Source organism: Passer montanus, unplaced genomic scaffold, assembly GCF_014805655.1.
Source record: "Passer montanus isolate IOZ18808 unplaced genomic scaffold, ASM1480565v1 scaffold85, whole genome shotgun sequence".
NCBI lineage: Eukaryota > Metazoa > Chordata > Aves > Passeriformes > Passeridae > Passer > Passer montanus.
The window spans coordinates 291821-313743 of NW_024373812.1; the positions used below are offsets into that span (position 1 = coordinate 291821).

General features: G+C 40.5%; 1 protein-coding gene across 4 annotated transcripts in view; it reads left to right on the forward strand.

The window, feature by feature from the left end:
- Positions 1 to 21923, forward strand: part of PALM2AKAP2 (PALM2 and AKAP2 fusion) — a 269103-nt gene that overhangs the window by 224911 nt on the left and 22269 nt on the right. The window lies entirely within an intron of this gene.

Below are 21923 nucleotides of genomic sequence, written 5' to 3' on the forward strand. Positions count from 1 at the left end.
CATGCTGCTTAATGCTTGTTATTTTTTCAAGTATTTTCCCAGTGTTAGGTTGTCCCGATTTGATGACTGCCTTAACAGCTGAATGTCCTTGGCTTTGTAAAATGGACTAGAAGGGTGATATGCTGCAGAAATATTTTTTAAAAATATTAAGAGTACTCTGTGAAATTAAGGTAATTTCCTGGGACATCGTGAAACATCTAGGTGCTTAGAGTGTGGTTAGAGGTGTTTGTATGGTAGGACTAGAAATATGCAAGGTGTTGTTCTGCCCATCATCCCTGAAAGAATGACAAAATGGCTTTATGGATTTCTTCTTGCCTGCACTTTCCAGATTGCATACTTTAATATATGAAATTGCAGTACCGTCCCATGTTTCTCCTGCTGCCTCTGTGCAATTTTTCATACAGATGTATAGGCTGGGAAGACGCTTTGATCTGGGCAGCCTTTCTTTGGCTTAGAATTTGCCATGAGATAGCATGTGCATAGATTTATATGCATTAAGCTCAGCATAAAGTCATTCTCTGGCCTCACCGAGTTACCACAGTGGGAACTGCTTCCTGTCTGTCTCTCTCTAGACATGTCTCTCTCTCTCTGTGGAGACAGATAGATAGATAGATAGATAGATAGATAGATAGATAGATAGATAGATAGATAGATAGATATGTATGCCAGAAAGAGGAAGGAACAAGCTCTTTCTACATGCAGGTTTGATTACTGCAATTCCCAAGTGTTTACTGCAGCAGAGAGCCTCTCACTGCTCCTCCAGGCAGCGGTCGACAGGGGACACAGGCTAGAACAACATTTGCAATTGCTTTCCAAAACCCTGCATTCTTGTCATTGTTAGAGCCCTAATTTGCTGAGCAGTTGACTTGAGCCCAGGAAATCATTATGGGTTGATTTTATTGTTGCTATTTTTATAATAGGAGGAGGGAATTAAAAACAAATGCCTCAATGGTGTTGTTTGACTAGAGTGAGAGACTGATCTGTAAATGCCTGGAAAAAGCCAGGCAGGAGGACTGCTAGGCAGTTGATGAGCTGTGTTTCAGCATTATGTTCCACAGGGATCCATACGCAGAACTTCAGTGGAAGTGAACTTGGGCAGAGGCAGGGTGAATGGGCTCAAACCACTTGTTGCTATTACAAGATGCTACATGGAAGGAATGTTGCTTGATGCATTTAGCACGACCTTTTTCATCAAGGTGCTAGTAGGTGGTGGCTAGAAGAAGCCAGAGGACGAAGAGGAACAGCTGGCACTGAAGAGAAAGCTTGAAGAAAACAAGTGATCAGTAAAAGGAAGGGAAAACATTCTGGGAAAAAACTCAGGAAAGAGACGTTTCAGACACACAAGTTAACATAGGTAATCATAATTCCAAGTTCTTCAGTCTCTAAGAGGCAGCAGCTGCTGTTTGTCTCTCAGCAGTGATGGAGCAAAGAAGGCCTCTGGCAGATGTCCCCCCATGGAGCATCTATGGTACTCAAGGCTGGCCAAGAGGAAGCTCCTCTTAAGCGACAGAAATGATGAGAGGCCTCATGTCAGTGATTGTTGTCTCAGGGTCTGCCACACAGTTGGCAAGTGGTGAACCTCTTCATTATTCTGACTTGAAGGCGTAGCTTACATGCAGATGGGGCAGAGCACTTGGAGGGTGGGGTCCAGCAGCCAGGGAGCCACTGTGTGTCTTCTCATCTACTGCTTCAAGCAGCATAGAGTGCCACAACTGCATCTTCTTCGTCTGGCAAGCTGACGTAATGAGCATTAGCAATATATAGAGAGCTTCATAATGGACATTGTGTGCGCACAAGGTGTGTTCACACTATATTTACAGCTGCTGCAATGTCCTTTTGTCTTGGCAAAAGATGTGGGCAAGTCTTAGTGTGAAGGAAAATAAGCCCTGGGGGATAAAAAAGAAAATAAAAAGGAGATAAACAGTCGCTCCAGGTAATTCTGAGATTAGTAAACTATCAACCAATAGCACAGTATTTGTATAGTAAGATTTGAGGTCTGTCAATACTTAACAGTTGCACTGTCTGTGTACAGTGCCTAACTCATATGTTGAAGCTCTAATGACAAGAAACTGACAAATATGGCAACACTGCCCAGTAGGCTGTCAGCAACAGTCCTAAAGGCTCTCTATTTCACACAAGAATACAGGTTTACAGAGAGGTCTTTACCATCAGTTCTTAAATGAGGAGAAATAAATTGGCAGGAGGATAATTTTTTTTAAAAAATGAAAATAGTTTCATTAAGAAATCTTTTAACATTCTTATCAGTAAAAATAGGCTTTTCCACATATCCTATGCATTAATCAGTTATCACACAAAAGATCTGTGGCCCACTGTTTAAAAATGTTTTGGTATTATACAAGTTTTATTCAGATTGATATTTCCTTTAAAGTGCCCATGAGTTTCACAGTCTCAGACAGACTTCAGGATTAGGTATGTGCAAACATTGTATGCACATGTGTTGATTTTCAGACTGCCTTACCTTTTCTTCCTTTTTTGTGAACTTGAGCATCTGTGTTGTCCTAGGACAAGTTGTGTTTCTTGGGAATGTCCTGTATTTATGAGAGTTTTCTGCCTCACTATGGTAAATCTCCTTCAGCATTCTTCTCCACGTCCCCTTCCAAAATGTGAAAGACAGTTCAAATGTTTCCAACCCAGCATTTTTTAAGTAAAAAAATATTGTTGCATCAGGAGGAATATGCTTATAGTGGGACATTGTTCTTTTTTCAGTACATTTACTGTCAGCAAGCTCATTCCTGTTCTCTCCTATTTAGCTTTATAGTTGAATGAATCTCGTGTCTCAGAAAGCAGTGAAATTTCAGGGGGGTCCTGAATTTCAGGGGAATTCATGTTGTTGTATCGCATTTCGCTTTCTGAGAGAGAAATTAATTATTATTAATTCTTCAATTGTTTACTTAAAGAATGAGCTAAGTTTTAATACTGAATTTGTAGGATATTATGCTGCAATTATTTCTACAGTTCTTTGCACATTGCCATCAATTCAGCGAAGCTTAGCTTTATAGCAGGGAGCATTAGAGGAAATTTATAATGGCTTGGAAGATAAGCCAGTGCCTTGACACAAGTTTATCAGTAACACGCTGCTAGAAAAATTTAAGTAATTGCCTCTAAATGCTAGAAAATCTCTGAATTAGGGAATGCATGCTTGTGTTTCTTTTGTAGTTAAAGATGCCTTAGCATTTCCTGAAATGTTGTTGCTCATTTGATTAAGCATCACAGTTCTTATCCTCATTTGTGTTAAGTCCTGCTGGATGGCATAATTCTGTGTTGGTGATAGATGTATGTCAGAGACTTAAGCTGTGACCAGTAGACATCTTCCTTGTGTTTACCTTTCCCACATCCTTCTGGAAGTCGTAGGAAAGCACGGATATAGATTTCTTGAAGGTTTTTATGAAATGAGCTTAAGCTGTGTTTTTAGACCAGAAGTGGTCTGCCTGCCTGTGTTCAGCAGTTCTTCAAGGAAAATGCAAAGCTCTGGTGAAGTTTAGCCTCAGAAGTTGCTGCCTGTCACAGGAGAAACTTAACATCAGTTGGCCAGTGAGCATTGTCGTGGTGCTATGCAGAATTCCCTCTGAACACTTTGCTGGTGCTGGATGATGGTGAAGGGCAGGAGGTTCAGGGTTTGGGGTAAGAGGGAGAAAGTCAGGGGAAAAAAATCTGTAGGGTCTTTTCCCTGACAAAAAGTAATTTTATTGCTGCTACTGTTGTGGCATGAAGAGAGCTACCCTATTAAGAAGAAAACAAAACAGCTACCCTATTAATGAAACCAATTAATTGTTAGAGAACAAAGTTGGGTGTGTTTTGACCAATTTGCCAGTATTAAGTGTAGAAGAAATAACAGCTGAGCAATTACAGCAAAAGAAGCATTAAATGCAACTTGAAATACATACACCTTTTTTAAGTTTGGGGATGTTTGACATTTTGTAGTATTAATCTTGGTTTGCAATAGATTGGTCATAATCAATTTATGTTGATAAGCTTCTGTGCTTCTTACTGGTCTCCTTGTAGGTAGAGGGCAGATCACAGTGGGTGCTGTTGTTGCAAATAAGTGTTTGGGTTTTCTCTAGACTGCTGAACTTTCTCCTTTTTAATTTTCTATATATGTGTTTAGGTAAAGTACTGTGTCTTTTCAAAGCTGCAGCAACTCTGCATCTAGAAGAACACCATATGGGAGAAAGTTTGACTACATGAAAGAAATTATGCTTCCCATAACTCTGAACATTCCACTCTGTTTTGCCAGTGCAGGACATGCAACTTTGCAAGATGGCACCAGAGTTAAAAAGCTTTAGATTTTGGCTGAATTAATAGAAATGAACAAGCACAACTCCAGCTTGCAAGACTGGGAGTCTGGGAGTTACTGAAACACATTGGTCTGTTTTAAAACAAACATTTTTCTATCAGCTGTTTCAAAATTCCTGAGGATCTTTGTTTCCAGCCACCTTATCTAAACAAATCAAAACAAACACTGTGCACAGGTTCCTTGCTACCACAATAAACTGCTTGTTTTAACTGGGGTGGTTGTGGACTGGTTTGGTTTGGGCAGTTTTCCTTGTCTTTTGTGTTTGCCTGAGAAACAGCCTCAGCATGTGGAATGACAGGTCATATGAAGTGCTAACAACATTTAAAATCATTCCAGAGGAAGCTTCTTCTGTGTTTAGGGAGAGGCAAGAGCCTGCACAGGACCATGGCCATCGGGCAGCTGATAGAAACTGCTCAGTTACACTTTTGTGTCCCCACATGCAGCACAGAGCAGCTAAAGAAGGCTTTTAGAAGCGCAGACTGGCTTCCTACTCCTACTGTGATGTGTAGGTCAGGCCAGCAGGGCTATCTCCCCTTGAAGACTAAGGAGGCACTCATTTGCTTGTATGCCCCTCCAGTGAGAGATGTTTAAGTAAGCTTTAGACTTTTAAACCTCAGAAGAGTGAAGAGTTTACTGTGAAGTGACTGTGGTACATGGCTACAGGAATCACACTGGGTGTTGGCAGTGGTCACACGTGATGTCACAGGTTGTGGAGTTTTCCTCCACTTCATACCCACAACAAAAGGGTGTAGGTAAGACAGTGCTTTTGAGAGGTACTGAAAAAGTGGAGAGACAAGAGAAAGTCTTTCCCCCTTTAAGGGGCTTGCAGCAAACTTAAGTAATTTTTCATTTCAGATTCCTTGTTTGTGTGTGAGAGCAGGTAAGGAGCTCCTAAAATATTAACTGTCAGTATCTGAAGAAAAGAAGTGGGATGCTGTATGACCTTTCTTACTTGTTTTCTCCTGCCCTCATCTTTTCATGACATTCTCAGCTGATTAGCATTTATTGCTCCATCTCTGGTAATTTTGACAAGGTATTTTATGTTTGCTGTGCAGGGGGTAGTAAATATGCCATGGTGCCACATTTTTTCTGAATGGAGAATGCCCCCAAAGCCCCACTTTCCAGAGCAGTCAAGTGTGAACATATCATTTAAGAAGTTTTATCTGTTCAGCACGGAAATATGAATGAAGACCAGTTTTAGCATTGGACATGAATTTCAATCCAAATGGGATGAAGAGAGGGCCTCCAGGTATTCTTTGGGTTGGGTTGATCACAAACTCTAAGTTTTCACCAGGGTTAAAGGTTTCCTACTTATGTTACCTAACCCAGCAGCCAGTGTGAGTGGACATTCATGTAAGTACAAGTACACATTGCTGGCATTTTTTCCCAAAGAAGCTGTAGTCTTTTTTGTCGTAAGAAGACATAGCCCTGACAGTTAGCAACAACAGATCTTGGCACTGGACCCCGTCCCCTGTGAAAGTGGGCAGCAAAACGCAACTGCATAGCACCTCCTCACTGCAAAATGCAAAGCACTAGTGAAATGTAAGAGCCCTCTGCTCTCCCCTCAAGGTTTAGTGTGACAATTTCCTATTGGAATTTATTTTAGTGGCCGTCCTTGGGTAATTCATGCTGAGCAGTTATTCTCCTGCTGCTACAGCAGCAGTGAAGACTGTCTGCAATGCGAGTTTCAGTGAAGCTCAGGTGGAGGGTACTCTCTGGAAAGGAGTGGTTTGAGGTGCGAGTGTGTTGTTTGTACCACCTGTCTCAGAAACTGGTTTTATTTCTGTCTCATACTGGTTGTCTCATATGTTCTTCTTTGTAAGAACAGGAGGCCTGGCTATAGTGCCATGGGAAGTTGAACTGACAGAGCCAATTTGTACTCATAAAATAAATAAAACTGGCCTTTCGGTTTGAAGTGTGCAATTTCCTTGGAAGGAGGAGGAGGAACAATTAAGATTGCTCACCAGATTAAATTCTTTGTAAGTGCTTGTTTTCAAATAGCCCCTTAAACATAAGGAAATATCCAAGAAAACTATTTATTTTTTAAAAGTTTTTGTTGCAAAAAGGAATTCTGTCAGATTGCATTCCCTTGCTGCTATGAGCTGTCTCTGCTAAAGATTGAAAATTAGCTTGTGAGGAAGCATGCTTGGACTGGCATCTGCTGGGCACCTGCTCAGGAATCTGCCTCCCCTGTCATGAGATCTGCTCCCTGCTTCTCTTCATCCTGCTGGAACCATGCAGTTAGATCAGAAATGTTTTACCTGAAGAGAAGACTGGGGAATGGAGCAAGTCACTTAAAAGCGAAAAAACACCAAACCAGTGGGTGACAGGCTGGCATTAACAGCCATACCATATGCCCCGTATCTTTGTTGTTTTACTCTGGCCCCTTGCACAGGATGCCCTCAGGTGTTCACCTTCCATAATTAATCCTTCACTGGTTTGGTAAGGATAGATTTTTAGAGGAAGTATTAAAAATGAGAATGAGATCCTTAAAATGTTTAGTGAACCTGAGCAGTTGTAGGCTTAAGTGCCAGTTTTGCTTCAATCATACAGCCTTGTGGGGCACTCTTCATTTTACAGTCCCAGATAGAGATGTCTGTGGAGATTATAGCTTAAAAATAATGTGCAGATATAGTGGCTCTGGGCCCATCAGACCTGCGTGCAGTTTTGCTGTCACACAGAGGACAGGAATAACACTTCCTCCAGTGAGGTATGTTGATACAGAAGGAGATAAGGGAAGAGCTCTGATACTTGCTTGTTCTTTGGAATTGCACATCTTGTATTTAATAGTCATGTAAGGATGCTGTGCCAGTCCAACAGACTCAGAAAGTCAGGTAGGGTATTTACTCCCTGAACAGGAAGGAAATGCACAAGAGGATTTGTTTGGTTTATGTTAAGCTTGTGTATACTTTCCAGAAAGAAGAACGCCTTTTTTTCCTCAACCCCCCCCAACTTTTTTTTTTTTCTTCCCCTTTTTCTCCCTTTTCCCATATGTTAAAAGAGCAGAATTAGTTGTTTATAAGACTGTAGCAATGACCCTGTCGTTCAAGTCTTGCTGTTACCTCCATTGTGGGGAGGTGTTTGGGCTGATAAGCATCTGTGGCCTGAGGTAGCTGAAAGGGATTGTGAATGCTGTAATTTTGTTACTACTTAATTAGGAGATATAACACTGCAGATCACTAGTTCTGCCACATTTTTAAAGCATTTTGTTGAAGGAAAATTATAATTTGAAAACTCCTGCTGAAATGTGGGATGGCCTCTCCCAGGAACATAGCATAGGCTGTGCCCTACATTCAGTGCCTCACGGTGCATTGTGAAGGTTCGCAGAGCAGGGCTGTTTCAGCTTAAAGAAGTCTCCCAAAGTGAAGGCCCTGGCAGGGAACACAGTGCCACCTACATTTTTTTTTTTTTTTTGCACTGGTTGAGCTCTTGTTTTACACACCTCATGTGCCTTCAAACGTGGCCTCTTGGCACGTGTGGAGCAGTCTTGTGGCCATTCAGCACCAGCGTTCCATATGCTGCAGGCCTGAGGATCCTCAGATCCGCAGAAAAAAATAGGAGTTGCCTGCTTATGCTAACATTGCATACACACAGATTTAGACATGAAACCCAGAATGTTTGGGTATAATGTGCATTTGTGCTGCAAATTTGGAAGATTAGGGTCTGAAGCAGGTAAATCACTTTGTAAGTGTCCTTTTTTCCCCCTGATACTGAGGCCCGCACTCTATCTTTTGTAATCTTGCCCTTGATGTCTCTAGAAGATAATAATTATTGGTTGTTCAGCAGATCTCTGATACTAGTGCAGATTCTTTATCAGAGAAAAACATTTTAGTCTTTGTAGACTTAATTTCATAATGGTGTGATGTCAGGGATCCAGAGGTATACTGCTTATGCAGAAGAGTTGGTTAAAAATTCTGATATGTTAAGAGTCTTTGCACTTTAGGAAGTTAAAAGGAATCATTCTGAAGTGAAAAGGAATAAATTTAAAGTATTCTTTGACCACTTTGAGTTAGATTTATTAATTTTTATTTGTTTCTTATCATTCAGCTGTTTCAAGTTTCTGTTCAAATTTTTTGTTTCAACCAAGAACACTGAAATTTTATTTATTTTTTTTTAAATAAACTTTGGGTTCTTTTGGGACTGCTGCTTTAAGGGGAAAAAAACCCCAAACAACAAAAAATAAGAAAAACCCCAACTTACTTTAAGTTGCTGGCAATGGTGAGTCTGAGTTCCTGAGGGGAAAAAGCTTGTTGGTTTATCTGAGGCCAGGTATAGCAGAAAAGGGTTTAGCAGGGTGTAGCTGCTGCCTGTGCTACTGGGCTACACTGCTGTACTGAACACATCATTACCATTAGCCCATTCATTCTTGCAATGTACCAATACATTTTCCAAAACTAGTTGGTATGAGAAACAGGTAATTTTAAAAAAAGAAAAATTACATAGTGCAAATCCTTTAGGATTCAGTGAAAACTGAGTATTTGCATGTCAAATGGACAATTCCCATGAGTGTCTATCAAACAAGGGTTTTGAGCTCCATCTCCTGCACACCTGGGGAGTGCTCCAGTTACAGCTCTCTCCTCCAGTGACCTCCCAGGCATGTGGGGCTTTAGATACCTGGTGTCAGGGAGAGTACAGAAGATAAATATCTTGTGACCTTCTGCTCCTTCAGTGACCACAGATGAGGCAAGGTTACCTAAACTTCATATTTTATCAGTAATCAGGTATAGAAATTGCATTTTAAATCTGTTTGCACTTTATTTAAATAGAGTATTTTATTTCTCTGTGGGACACTTACCCCTCTTCATAGTGTAAAATTCTGGGACGATCCAAGGGAATAAAATAGCTAACATTGTAAATTTTGTAACTGTGTATTAAAATATCTATCCCTCTACTGTGCAAAAAGTGTGGGAAGTGTTACAGGAAGGCACACAGTATTTCCTGTCATTTTAGGCTCACCAAAGCCACTCTTAGCTTAGGACAGGGATATTGAGTGCCTTTTTTTTTTTTCTTTTTCTTTCTGGCGAGAACCTTATTTACATTCTCTTTTCACAGATCTATTTAACAGATGATAAAGAGTTTCTTACTACCATTTTAAAAACGTGGAGGCTTGACATGCCTCATTTAATGTGGCTCAGGAAAGTTGTGGAGTATCTGGTGAAGTGAGCTATCACTGTCTTCAAGGGTTCTCCTGTCAAAAATGTCACTTTCCTCGTTGCTGGTAAAGAATGGCTGTGCCTTCCCTTTGCTGATGCCCTAGAAGTAAGAAAGCAAGTCAATATATTATGTAATTCCTCAAGTGAGTAAAATTTGCTTGAGCGATGTCATTTTTAGCATCATGTGTGACCCTGAATTCAAGCCATTTTAACCCAAACGTTCAGAGGGCCTTTGCAGGGGATGTCTGGTCAGCACAGCTCATGTTTTTACCTTAAACTATCAAGCTTCCAGGAAACTTAATCCAAGGGTACTCAAATGTCACTAGCCCACAGGCAGCAGTAATGAACAGGTATGGTGCTGTTCCAAAAGTGCTGCCTATTTTCTCTGTCACCCTTCTAAATTTGAGTGGGGTTTTTGTATGTTTGTTTGTTTGTTTGTGTTTTGAGGATTTTTTTACGCTCCTTGGATCCAGTTATTTTCTGTATGGCTGGTACTTTCCATACAAGCTGTGCACCCCTACCCTCACCTGAGTCTTCTGAAACAGCTTACAAAAGGTGGCCTAAGTCCTGCCATTAACATTTCAGCCCCTCCTGTGGGAAGAATGTAGTCCAGCCTTTTTTTGTTTTGTGATAGGTAAAAATTGCTGCTAATTACTGCTTGGAGCGTGTGTCTTTCTTAGTAGCCCTTCTTAATTGCTGTTTCTTAGTACTAAGCAAGCCACATGCTGTGTTGGTGAGTTGTGGCTCTCCCTGCCAGCCCACTTCTAGCCTCCCCCCTCCCACCAGAAATAAAACCCAAATTAAAAAAGAAAAAAAAAAGAAAAAAAAAGAGGAAAAAAAACCTAAAAAAACCAACAACCAAACCAAAAACCAACAACCAAAAAAAATTTCAAAAAACCGAACCAAAACAACAACTCCACCAAAAAAAAAAAAAGAAAAATAAACCCAAACAAACCTACCCACAAAAAACCTACAACAGTAAACTCCTGCTTATGCTACATGAAAACAGGTCTCTTACCAGCACAGTGCTTTTGAAAATATCTCTAAGGAGGTGGCTCCCTTACAGGTTAAGTGAAGTCATGCTCTTTCTAAGTAGTGTGAACTGGCATTTTCCCTGTAAAAGAGACTCTTTGTTTGAATGGACTGAGGTTATGGGCTTTTTTTTTTTTTGACCAGGTCTCCCATAGCCTGTAACATCACAGTACTGTAATGAGCCGGGGAAGGAATTTGATTTAACCATCCAAAAAAAGCTAAGGCCTTTATGGAAAACAACATGTTTGGAATTTGTTTCAGAGTTTACAGAAACAGAGAGAAAGGGCAAGCTAAGGTTTCTGACCTGCCACACATTATCTATCACATTTAATCTTTATCTTTCTATATTGAGAGGTGTATTTAAAATACCATTTTCCCAGGTGATATTTGTAGAATTATTTGAATTGTAGCTGGTTTGTTCGCTGTGAGCAGTAGTGAAATTTACAGCTTTCTACTAGAGGTAATACAGGACGATACTGATTCTAAAGAGAAAATATACTTTTGTATATTCTGTGCATGTGATAACTAGGAGAACCACCCAGCACATTCAGTGACTATGTTCTTCAGACAGCACTTGCAAAGTCTTCTGGCTTCAGTTTTTAGTTGCTCTGAAGTGGTATACGTTTCTCATTAGTTGAGTGTGTTACTCTTCTTGACATTAAAGCAAATTTCAGTTCATAAAAACACTTTCAGGGTGTCTGTTCAGCTTCATCTTTTAGTTGTTTAACACTGGAGGAAATTAAGCATAGTATTGTGAGCAGTCATATTTATCAGTAACAGCATTCCTGGGGTTTATGGCATTTGATGTGTGCTGTAGCACTTAGTTGACACCTCTGTGCATGCACCAGGATAGCACATTCTTTAACTCCTGACAAATGAGGAATGGTATTTTAGGGGAAAGCATCTGGAAGCCAAGGTGTCTTGCTGTCTCCTAGTAGCCTGCGCTTTGGCTTTTAGGTAGACAGACTCCATAGCTGAAGTCTCATGCAGTCAGTTAAAATACTGAAAACCAAGCTATTGCTTGTGTGATATGCTAGTAAACAATACTCATTTGAGAAGGTCTGATCTTCCCTCCTCTGTACAGCAATTTGATCTGGAATGTGTCAAACTTGTGTTTCTACAGAAATGTGAGGTGCTGCTTGCTGTTTAATGTCAAGCCTTTTTATGATCGTTTAAAACAGATCCAAGCAAGCATTTCCTATCAAACAGCAAATTGTCTGAGCAGTTCTTAATATGACAGTTTAGTTGGCTTTAGTGATCTTGCTAACATTAAATGAATTGACCACTGTTTATTTTATTCTTCTGTAATTAGGCAAAAAAGAACCCACATCAGAGGGACTGGGCAATCTGAAGGAATTTTAAACCAGAGCAGTTTGAGCTGGAATAGCCAGTTTAGTTAATAAGATTTTCCTCCACCATTATCTTAATTCTCCACGTGCCCAAAGAAAAAGCAATAAGCCTTAATCAAATAATATCCTAATATAGTCCATATGTGCTGTAGGTCATTTAAATCAGGTCCTTTTCAACAGGAAAAGAAGGAGTAATGAGTTTTTTCTTGGAAGAGGGGAGGGAAGCAGGGGCAGAGGGACAGGAAGTGGTAGGTACTGAAAGGAGATATTCCAGGGGTTTCTCAACTACCTTCCCAAAATAAGGAATTAAAAAAAAAAATAGCCTATGCAAGTATCACTTTCAATGAAATATTCTCCTGGAGGAAACAGTGAGGTGACTGAAGTGCATAGTTTTTGTTATGAGCAAAGCATAGATGAAGTTGCTAGCTGTTCACAACCCCAAACTCAAATGGTATGTCCTATTTATAGGCTAGGGACAGCAATGGCATGTGGAGAATTTAGCAACATCCTCCTTCTTTACAGACTGTACACTTTTGGCGTCTCACTAGCAAAACTGTTTTGTGGACGCTGTAGTCTGAATTCCTGTTAAATATTACTTATTTGCTGGATATTTGTTGAAATGGCGTGTCAAAGTCCACTGAAATGATATGTCAAAGTCAAACATCCTGGCTATACTGGATTCATCATTTAATGATAGCAAATTTCATTTTGTTGATATATATCTTTGAAGGGGGATTATTCTATGTGCACCATCCAGAAAATTAAATTACATGCATGCCCTTAGAGGGAGAGCCCTACAAATTGCACTCCACTAGAGTTACAAGGCTTTGGTTCTTGTATAAATTCTTCAGATAAAATCTCCAAATGCTGTTTTCTCCATGATCTGTTTCTGGAAAAAGGGACTGGGAGTGAAAGCATTTTTGTGTGGTAGTTCCCTGGTGGACAGTGGGCATGGTGACACAGTGGAAAGTGTGACTCAGGCAGGGGAGGTGATGTGCTGCTCTTGTTGGAAGTGGCTTCTCTTCCCACTTGTGTGTGTAACACAGACTTCAGTTATATCCTTGGACCACCATCATGTTTTCCCTCTCTTCATTTATATAATGTGATTTTTGAGTTATTACTAGGCTAGATATCCTCTTTTTTCATGTCCTTTCAGTATTCTTTTTATAATGTTCCAGTTATGAGCTTTTGCCTGAGTAGCAGCCTAAAATACATTTTGGGTAGAGCTAATTCTACATAGGGACCTTTTAAAGCAACTACATTCTCTCTGTCAATGGAGTGTTTTAGAAGTCTTTAGCTTTAAAATAATTCAATTTCCTTGAAAAACTGGGAAGAAAGCAATCTGTAGAGTGCTTAAGCCTGCTGACTTGTTGAGACCTCAGACTGTAACCTTCCCAAGACTCACTGATTGTAGTGAATAAACATTGCCCTGTTCCTTGTGCTCCTGGCAGAGCAGGCTGCCTCTGGGTGAGACGCACTGCACCAAGCACAGTTACGTAGGCATGCCTTCATTTAAGGAGATTTTGCTGTGATGGGTCTTAATCTAATGGATGAGAGCAGCCGTAACAAGTCCTACTGATAAAGATAAAACATCAACAATAATTCTTAACTTTCTTCAGCTGTCAGAGAAACAGATGTTTGACCTTACATTTCTGAGAATAATTTGTTCTATTAGCCTAGCATAGCCTCTGTGGCAGTAGTCTTGTCAAACTCCAATAGGTATTGAACAGCTATACCTTTCAGATGTGCAACAAGTATTAATTAGGCTTTGGGAAATAGTTAAAAGCACTATCACTTCCAACTGTTAACATTTGTGTAACAGAGAATTGAAAGTGAAAAATCTTAGTCTTTATTGGCAGAGTTTTGTAGGTGGTTGTTTCAGTTAAAGCATTCAGTTCATACTCTATTGCCCTTAAAAGTAAGTGGTCAAAGAACTGCAGCACAGAGATCATGTATCTTTTTTCAGAAATTGGAGGTTAGGCTGCCATTTATGAAATATTTACTGAATTGTATGAGCTGTTGAAAGACTGTATCCTCAGAAGACTTTAATACTAATACATCTCAGAAAGCCTATTTGTTTGTTTAAGGAAGGTTTATCTCTGTTCCTTACATCTATTAAAGGAGGTTTTCCTAGCAACCATAATACCTGTTCAGACAGCAAGTGAACTGCACAGCCTTTTCTCTCCAGTTACTGCCTTCCTGCTGACCCTGCCTAACCCAAATTCCTTCCTCAGGAGGTCCTTTTCTTACTCACCAAAATGGTTAACACCCCAGTATTTTTCTCGAGCTGTCTCATTTACATAGGAGAGCTGTAGATTCATTCTTTAGATGGAACATGAACCCTGTGCCCCCGATGAAAAGACTAAGGAATTTCCCCCTTGTCTCTATTCTTTTTAGTGCAAGCAACCGTAAAGGTCACTCTTTCCTTGTGCTGACATTATCTAGATGGGTTAGAGAGTATTAAGAGCAAGGCTTAGTTTAGCGTCCTTTCCCCTCCCCGCTGGGATTAGATCATGCTTTATCAGAGCAATTGTTCCATCCTCGACATGTGCAGGGCAGATTTCAACTGCAGCATTTTGTGAAACTGATTTTTCATGCATACATTCAGAAGTCGTGCTCTGCTCAACTCAGTATCGGTGTTAGGCTCTTTGTTAAGCTGAACATTCCTCTTTCCTTATTCACCCTGGGATTTCTCCTATTTGATTTAACATCAGACCAGAGGCTGAGTGTGAGAGAGTGCTGCTAAACAGCCAACCCCTTAGCTCACCTCCACCAGCCCCAGCTGAGTGGAGAGCCTAGCCAGGTGGACTCTGTAAGTCCAATGGTACAGAACCTCATCTGTGACCTTCAGTTGTAAAGAAGAAATTCTCCTTCCGTTGTTAAGGATTTTATCATGAATTGAATTACCTGCCAGGTGTGGGCATTTTTCTAACGGTGTCTTGTTCCTTATGTGTTAGTTGGATGGGATGCTCTCCATTTCTCCACCAGACCATTGTGCTTCCTTAGGCGACAATTGGAGGCTGCTTCACAAGATCATATTTACCAATTTAAGTGACTTAGCACCACAGCCTCTTTAAATCAAGTATCCCAGCTGTTGGAATTCAATCTTGTTTCAGCAAAAGCAGATTTTGGATGCAAGCCATGGAAAAATAAGCCTTAGGAAAAATGTGTAACAAAGTTAAAAGTACTTACCATCTGTGGTGGGTGCGCTTGATTAACACTTTAACATGGTTTGTATTGACCTTGAGTCCAGTGCTGTCCCTCAGTGGCATTGGTTTGTTTCCCATGCCTGCACACAGAGTGTGCTGTCCTTTCTGTCCTAGGGAACTGAGTGAAGCAGCATGACAAATAATAACACCCACTAGTGCTTTTTAATTTGAGGTGGAAATAATTTTGCAGGTGAAAGGAGCACCAGAAGTGTGATTTGAACTGATAAGAGTGAGGATAAAGCCACATTTTTCTGGATGAAATGTATTCTTTTGCAAGCATTTACTGCTCTAATTCAGTTGCACTTTCGGGTTGACCTACATTACAAGAAACAGAGAACAGGAGAATGGTCTTTTGGCTGCAGGTTCTGGTACTTGAAATCACTGCCAATTTACTGATCTTTTGGGTTCTTCAAGCTCCTGGTTCTCCCTGTTTGCAACTGATTGAAGATGGGGTGTGAATGTGGAGTGTGGCAGTACCAAGCAGTGCTGCACTTCTTTATGAGAGTATATAATCACAGCTTCCTGCAATTTCAGATTTCCATCTTGATTATGTAAAACTGAAGAGAACTTCCATAGCAAAGCTAACCAGCCCCACACAGAGTATTATCTACACCACTTGAATATATGCTGCATCCATACTACCAGCTGTGTAACCATCATGCTCTAATAAACTCTGCATTGTTTTTTCTTAATCAGAGGTGATATTTCAGTTAGCAGCCTTTTGTCCCTAAATAATAATTTCAGTATAAATCACTTTATCCATACAGGTGCTTTGTGCAGTTTCAGTTCTTTGGAGAAATTAAAATATTTTGTAAAAAGAACTCAGTGTTTTATTGTTGCTTTTTTACAACAGCTGCACAAGCGTTAAAGAAGGAAGATACTTGATTTTCTTGCTGCTGTAGCACTGGTTGAAATCTAGTTATTAGGGTTACAAATTTTTCATAGAGGGACCAGGTCTGTGTTTTTAGGAAGCGAGGGAAAATAACTGGCTTACAAGATCAGCTGGTTTCCTACCAGTAAAATGCCTCTTCAATTTATGTACCCTGTAATTCGTAGGACATAGTAAGGTTTATTACAAATTTGGATCCTGAATTACCCAGGAAAAAAAATCACCTATTTGTTATTGAGGGCACAAAAAAATACTGGAGCTACAGAGGCACATAGGGAAAAATACAGTATCAAGTGAGTGTGTCTTCATCATTAAAATATCCTGTCACACAATATATGTTTATCATTAAAGTAGTCATAATTCTTGGGCCATTTTTATCCCTCTTTAATTCATTGCAGCAGCAAAAGGAGATTGGAGTTCAATTTGATAAAAGAGCTTTATAGTGTATCGCATGGGGAATCTGAAGCCTGTGGCTCAGATGGATATTTGCAAAAGAATATTACAAAGCCTTTCGCATGTTTTCTGAATGAATGCAATCGCAACTTCTTTGCTAAAACATGAATAAAGGAAATAGGAAAACCACATAAAAAAAGTCGCATAGCAAGCTCTCAAAGTAAGCACTTTGTATGGCGCTGTATCCCTACATCGCTTATCACGGTCTGTAGTCCAAAAGAGCCCCTGACTGGTTCTTAGGAGGAGGTAATATGAAGTTGCATTGATTTTTGTTGCATTTGAATGTACTCTTGTGATTTCTGAAGTGTTTAGGAGACAAACCAGCATTTCACAAAGAAAATATTGTACTGTCTTGGCTGCCTCAGAAAATTCACAGAAGAGCGTAGAGAGCTTTTGCAGAGGATGTCTCTGTGACACTCAACACTAACGCATTTTTGTAACCAGGTATTGTTTCAGTCTTTGTATTGAAGACACTGTATAATGCACTGTGAGAGGAACAGGCCAGGTTTGCTTTTTGGGTGCAAGTAGGATTGTGAGTGGAACTATTCAAGGTAGTGTCAGCATGTGTCTGACATGTCTGAAATTCAAAATTTGGTGACAGGATTTGAGTGTTTTTGTTTTGTTTGGTTTTTTGGTTTTTTTGGGGTTTGTTTTTTTTCTGAAACTTGAATTTTATTTCATTAAGACAAAAGTTCTAAATTTTTTGGGCAACATTTCCCTTAGTAGTTTAAAACTCTTTCTATGTCAGTATAAAATACTGTATGAAAAAGGAAGACCTTTTTGCACGGAAGCAAGAATACAGCACTTTGAGTTTGGATTTCGGGGGTTTTTTTGTGTGTTTTGATTTGGGATTTTTAAATCAAAACGTATAGTTTATGTAAGTTATGTGAGTAGAAACCCTTTCTTTCCTTGAGTTCCACATCATTGTCTTCACCCCTTGCCCCCTCCATTTCTAGGATCTTTTTGAACATTTTTTCCCCTGCTACTGCTTTCTCTTAGCTAACCCAATAGGTGGTTTCCAAAACACAAATGTTTGGCCCATTTCTTTAGACTTTGCTTGTGCAAAGGCTCTCACGGTAACATTCTTCTTCCTCCAGTATCAAGGTACGTTCCCCACATTTTTGGGGTTAGATGGGGTGGCAGCTGCCCCATGAGGCCCTGCTGAGGGAGGGAGGGGGTGCAGAGCCATTGTGAGACAGGAGCTGCCACAGTGGCTTGGGGTGTCATTCCCACCTGGGATGGGGTGGGATGACGGCACCTGAGCACTGTTGTGTGGTAGGGAGCATGGGCTGTGAGGGATAGATGCTGTCACCTTTACAGCTGTAGCTTTTCTGGTTCATTATGAACTGCAGCACTTCAGGTCCTAAAGAAAATGAGTTCTGCAAAGATTTACTGTCCCTAGCAAGCATGGGGCAATACCTCTGCTGGCTAGGAGTTTTGTCTCTGGTCAGGGTGTCTGTCTGGAACCACAGAGGTTCACTTGACTTTTGTGTCTTTGCAGTGTTTGGGATTGCTCCATCTGTTGTGCAGGTGGTGACTATGTTTTCAAAAGGTTGAGGTGAATGAAAGCAGCTGCTCTCTTGAAGGTTTGCCAGAGTCAATCTCCTAACAAATCCATCATTTGCTTCCTTCTTAATTGCAAAGAAGACAGAGAGGCAGGCCAAGACAGTAGGTGAAGAGGGAGAAGATGACTGACATCACCAAGGAGGTATGGATTAGCCAGCAAACCATCTGCAAATGAGGTTTACTACTAAAACTGCTTGATGTATGGTGGGCCTGATAGATTGAAGAGAAGAGTGGAAAGGGTTGAACAAAACACTGGCTCAGTGCTGAAGCAGGGGGAGGAGGAGCAAATGAAGTACAGGACATCCCCAAAAGAATATGAAAGCTGAAGAAGTGGAAGGTTGACATCACTAACGAAGCGAGGAGACCAGCAGCATCAAAAGCTGTCTTGAAACTTGGCTGGAGTGATTGTAAAAGCCCACAATGAGGAAACTTTAAGATTTTCTTAAACCATGAAACTTCTTAGTTGTTTAGTCCTTTCCTCTCCCTTCCCACCACTGCTACTGATGCTTCAGAAGAATGTTGATCTGACTCAGAAGGATTTCCTCCCACTTGTTTCTGTAGGCATTTTTTTGTTGCATCAAACAAAGGAAGGCACTGGCAGCACGTTTGTTGGGTCCTGCTAGTAGCACACCCACATTTTATTCCTTCTAAAAGAGCTGATTGCCGAAACACTTACACTTTTGTAGATGAAGAATTCAGCCAAAGAGAAAATATGCTAATAATTTTCTAAGCTGCTAATGACTGTAGTTTACTAAAGTGCAGCAGCATTGTAGAAGTGACACTAATTGCCTTGTTGCATCTTGACTTAGACAGAAATGAACGCACATTCAGAGGCTGTGTAAATGTAACAGCAACTTCTGGAAAATCTGGGTCTAGATGAGTAGTTCAAGGGCATCACTGTGAATGCCATATGACTGACTACAATTAGGTTTGAATGCAGCCCTTTACCCATTCACGTCTTTGTAATGGTGCAGGCCTTTAAAAGTCTTCTACCTGTAGGTGGCAAATACAAAGCTGCTGGTGCAGGCTTATCAAGGAGTAGAAAAAGCAGCCCCCTGGAAAGCTCACCTCCTTCCACCAAACAGCTGAGGTGTGGGGGTCTGTATGTATCCCACTGCCCCCCTCCTCCAAACTGCCTCCCATCCATGGTGGTTCATCTCAACATTTGCCATTTTCCTGCACCCATTCAGTTGACCTGGCCAGGTGATGTGGCCTGGACTGTCTTGAAAAGCTTTGTTTTGCCATCTGCTTCTGTCCTTAGATATTTCAGTTCTCTTCTTCAAGTAATTCATCAGTAGATTGATTTCTGCTCCTCGCAGGAGTGTCTGGAGTATAATTTTCATTGCCACAACCTCACAAAGTTGTCCCCAGGTTCTGGCAGAATGTTTTGAGGAAAAAAATGGGTGGTTCTTTTAAATGTCATTTTATCATTTCCTAGCAACTCTCACTGGCTCCTCTGCTATGCTGGGAGGCCTTCTTCATGCTCAGTTACTAATCCCTAGCATAGAAAGGCTCCCCCAATAAGAAGCAGTATTTTCTCATAGGTTTTAGTGCATAATTGTCTGTTTTGCTACATAATTACATGTCCCACACTAATTGCATAGACACATGCACTTCCAGAATGACATGCTGTCACAAGTGCACGCACTGATTAGGCATGTGCCTTAATTGAGAATTATGGATTGCAGCTATGGTGAGAGTGTGGGCTCTTACTTGCTACGAGTTTTAGGCAAAAAACAGCGCCTGCGGTTCTCTTGCTGAACTTGAATATCCAAATATGATGTGAGCTGGAGTGGTTCACACAGAGCAGTGGTGGAAACAGACGTGCTTTAGTGAATGCAATCTCTGGGACAATCAGGTGTATTTCCAGCTCCATGGAGTGCGGGTACAAGAAGCACAGGAGCAAGAAGCCCTTCTGCTCTGGCTTGGCTCTGCAGGGAGATGTGTTTGGGTGGCAGGAGAGCATATTTTCATTAACTGATTTTCTGTCCATTCAAGATACCTTTCTGAAGCTACAGAGGACATAGTTAGCTACCAATGTCACTAGTGGTTTTGATCTCTCAGATTAGGAGCAAATATAAGTGGAAGCACAATTGCATACCCATGGTTTGTGTAAAAGGGGACAGCTATCAGTCCTTGACTTTGCACATGCTGCTCTAGGTGCCACCATACTCATTTTTGCAGGGAAGATGTAACCCCAAATATCAAAAATATATTGTAGTCTTAAATCCTGTCACCTGAATACCTGTTGTGTACATGGAGCTTTTCCGGCAAATCAAGATCAATACCTTTTCAGGGTAAAAGAAGCCTTTATCTATGATTCTTTCATTCCATCTGTGCCTACTTTACAAAGTAAGCACTTTTTATACTTTGTATTTGAGCATCTGATTTGTTGAATATATCATAAACAGGACTAAAGAAACTGACCATATTTAGATATTTAAATGAGAAAAAATGCAATATGCTTTAAGAAGAGAACTGCTATGAACTTCAGCTGGAATATTTCTAAGTTCAACAGAAAGTGAAGTGAAGCAAGTAAAACCTGTGTGAAGTTTGTCAAGTAAAATATGTAGACAAAAGTAGGTTGTTTGGTTTTAAAGATTTTTTTTTTTCCCGGTGTTTAAGCACAATTAGGAAGAAAATATGTAATGGTTGAAGCCAGCATTGTCTTCAGCTGTGTACAACTACATAATTAGACAGAGAGCCTTTCAGAGTGTTTCCAGAAAGAGCTCTTCTGGGTGACTGGCTGTAATTCCTTAACATGTGTCAAATGCATTTGACTGCCTGTATAAATCCGGTGACAATGTGATTGTTCAGGTCACTGGTAAGTGCCATTGTGCTCCTTGTTCATCATCTTCTGCTGCAGTGTGTGTATGCTGGGTAAGGGACAGCAAGGCAGGGGTGACTACCTGACAATGGTGCTCTTGTTGGTGGCCACTGAGTTCACGGGGTTTGATCAAGGCCATTGGCTTTGGAAGTCAATGCCTCACACATAGAAACACATATGGAAAGCAGGACAGAGAGCTCAGGTACCACCTTTCTGTTTTAAAGGGTGAGTCAAAGTGAATAATGTATCACTTTTGGTTTACATTATTTAGGAAAGAGAGCAAGTGCTTTCTGAAGAACCGTGTTTAAAATGTCCCTTTTGTTTTTGGTGTTTTGGATTGGTTTTGCCTTTTAGCAGTATAGAATTATTGAGAATTTAATTGACATGTTACCAACTTACTCAGAAGTTCCTTCAGACTTTAGTCTCAGTAAGTTCATTAAGCTGCTTGACCAGTAAAATTTGCCTGTAGAGGAGCATAAATAGTATTTATGTCAATAACCTCCTTGTGACCAGAGGCAACACATCAGGGAGAAACATGAATCCAGTAGATCTGCACTACAGATCAAAGAAGTGGGAGGGAGGATACCAGACCATACTGTGGTCCCTGTCATGCTCTTTGTGGTGTTCTTCATGCTATGAGAGTTACAGATGCTTCCTGTTTCCCAAGTGCAATTGTGTGTGGGTTTCCATGTGGGATGGAGAAAAACCCCATGTTTTTCCAGCACCATGTAATTCTATTCTATGTTTGATGACCAGGATTGAGCATTGAGAATTGAACATTCTTTACCATTGCCACATCATTTTTCCTGACTTGGTGTGAGTCACCAACTCTTTCAGCATATTCACATCTGTTTCTGAAAAGCACAGGCAGTAATACTTTTCATCAGTAGAAGCATTATGAGATTTCCTTTAGGTGTGGAAAACATTTCTAGAGTACCAAGATGATAGGTGTTATGTACTGAATGTGCAAATCTTTGAGGAATCTAAACTGCCAAGTTACTTTTAACTTAGAAATTCAAAGTTTATTCCTAGTCACAGGCCAAGACACAGGCATGAGATAATGACAAAGTGAGGATGGTAAGCAAGTGGGAGATTCTTAAATGAAAGTTTGTTGTTGTTTTAGTACCTTT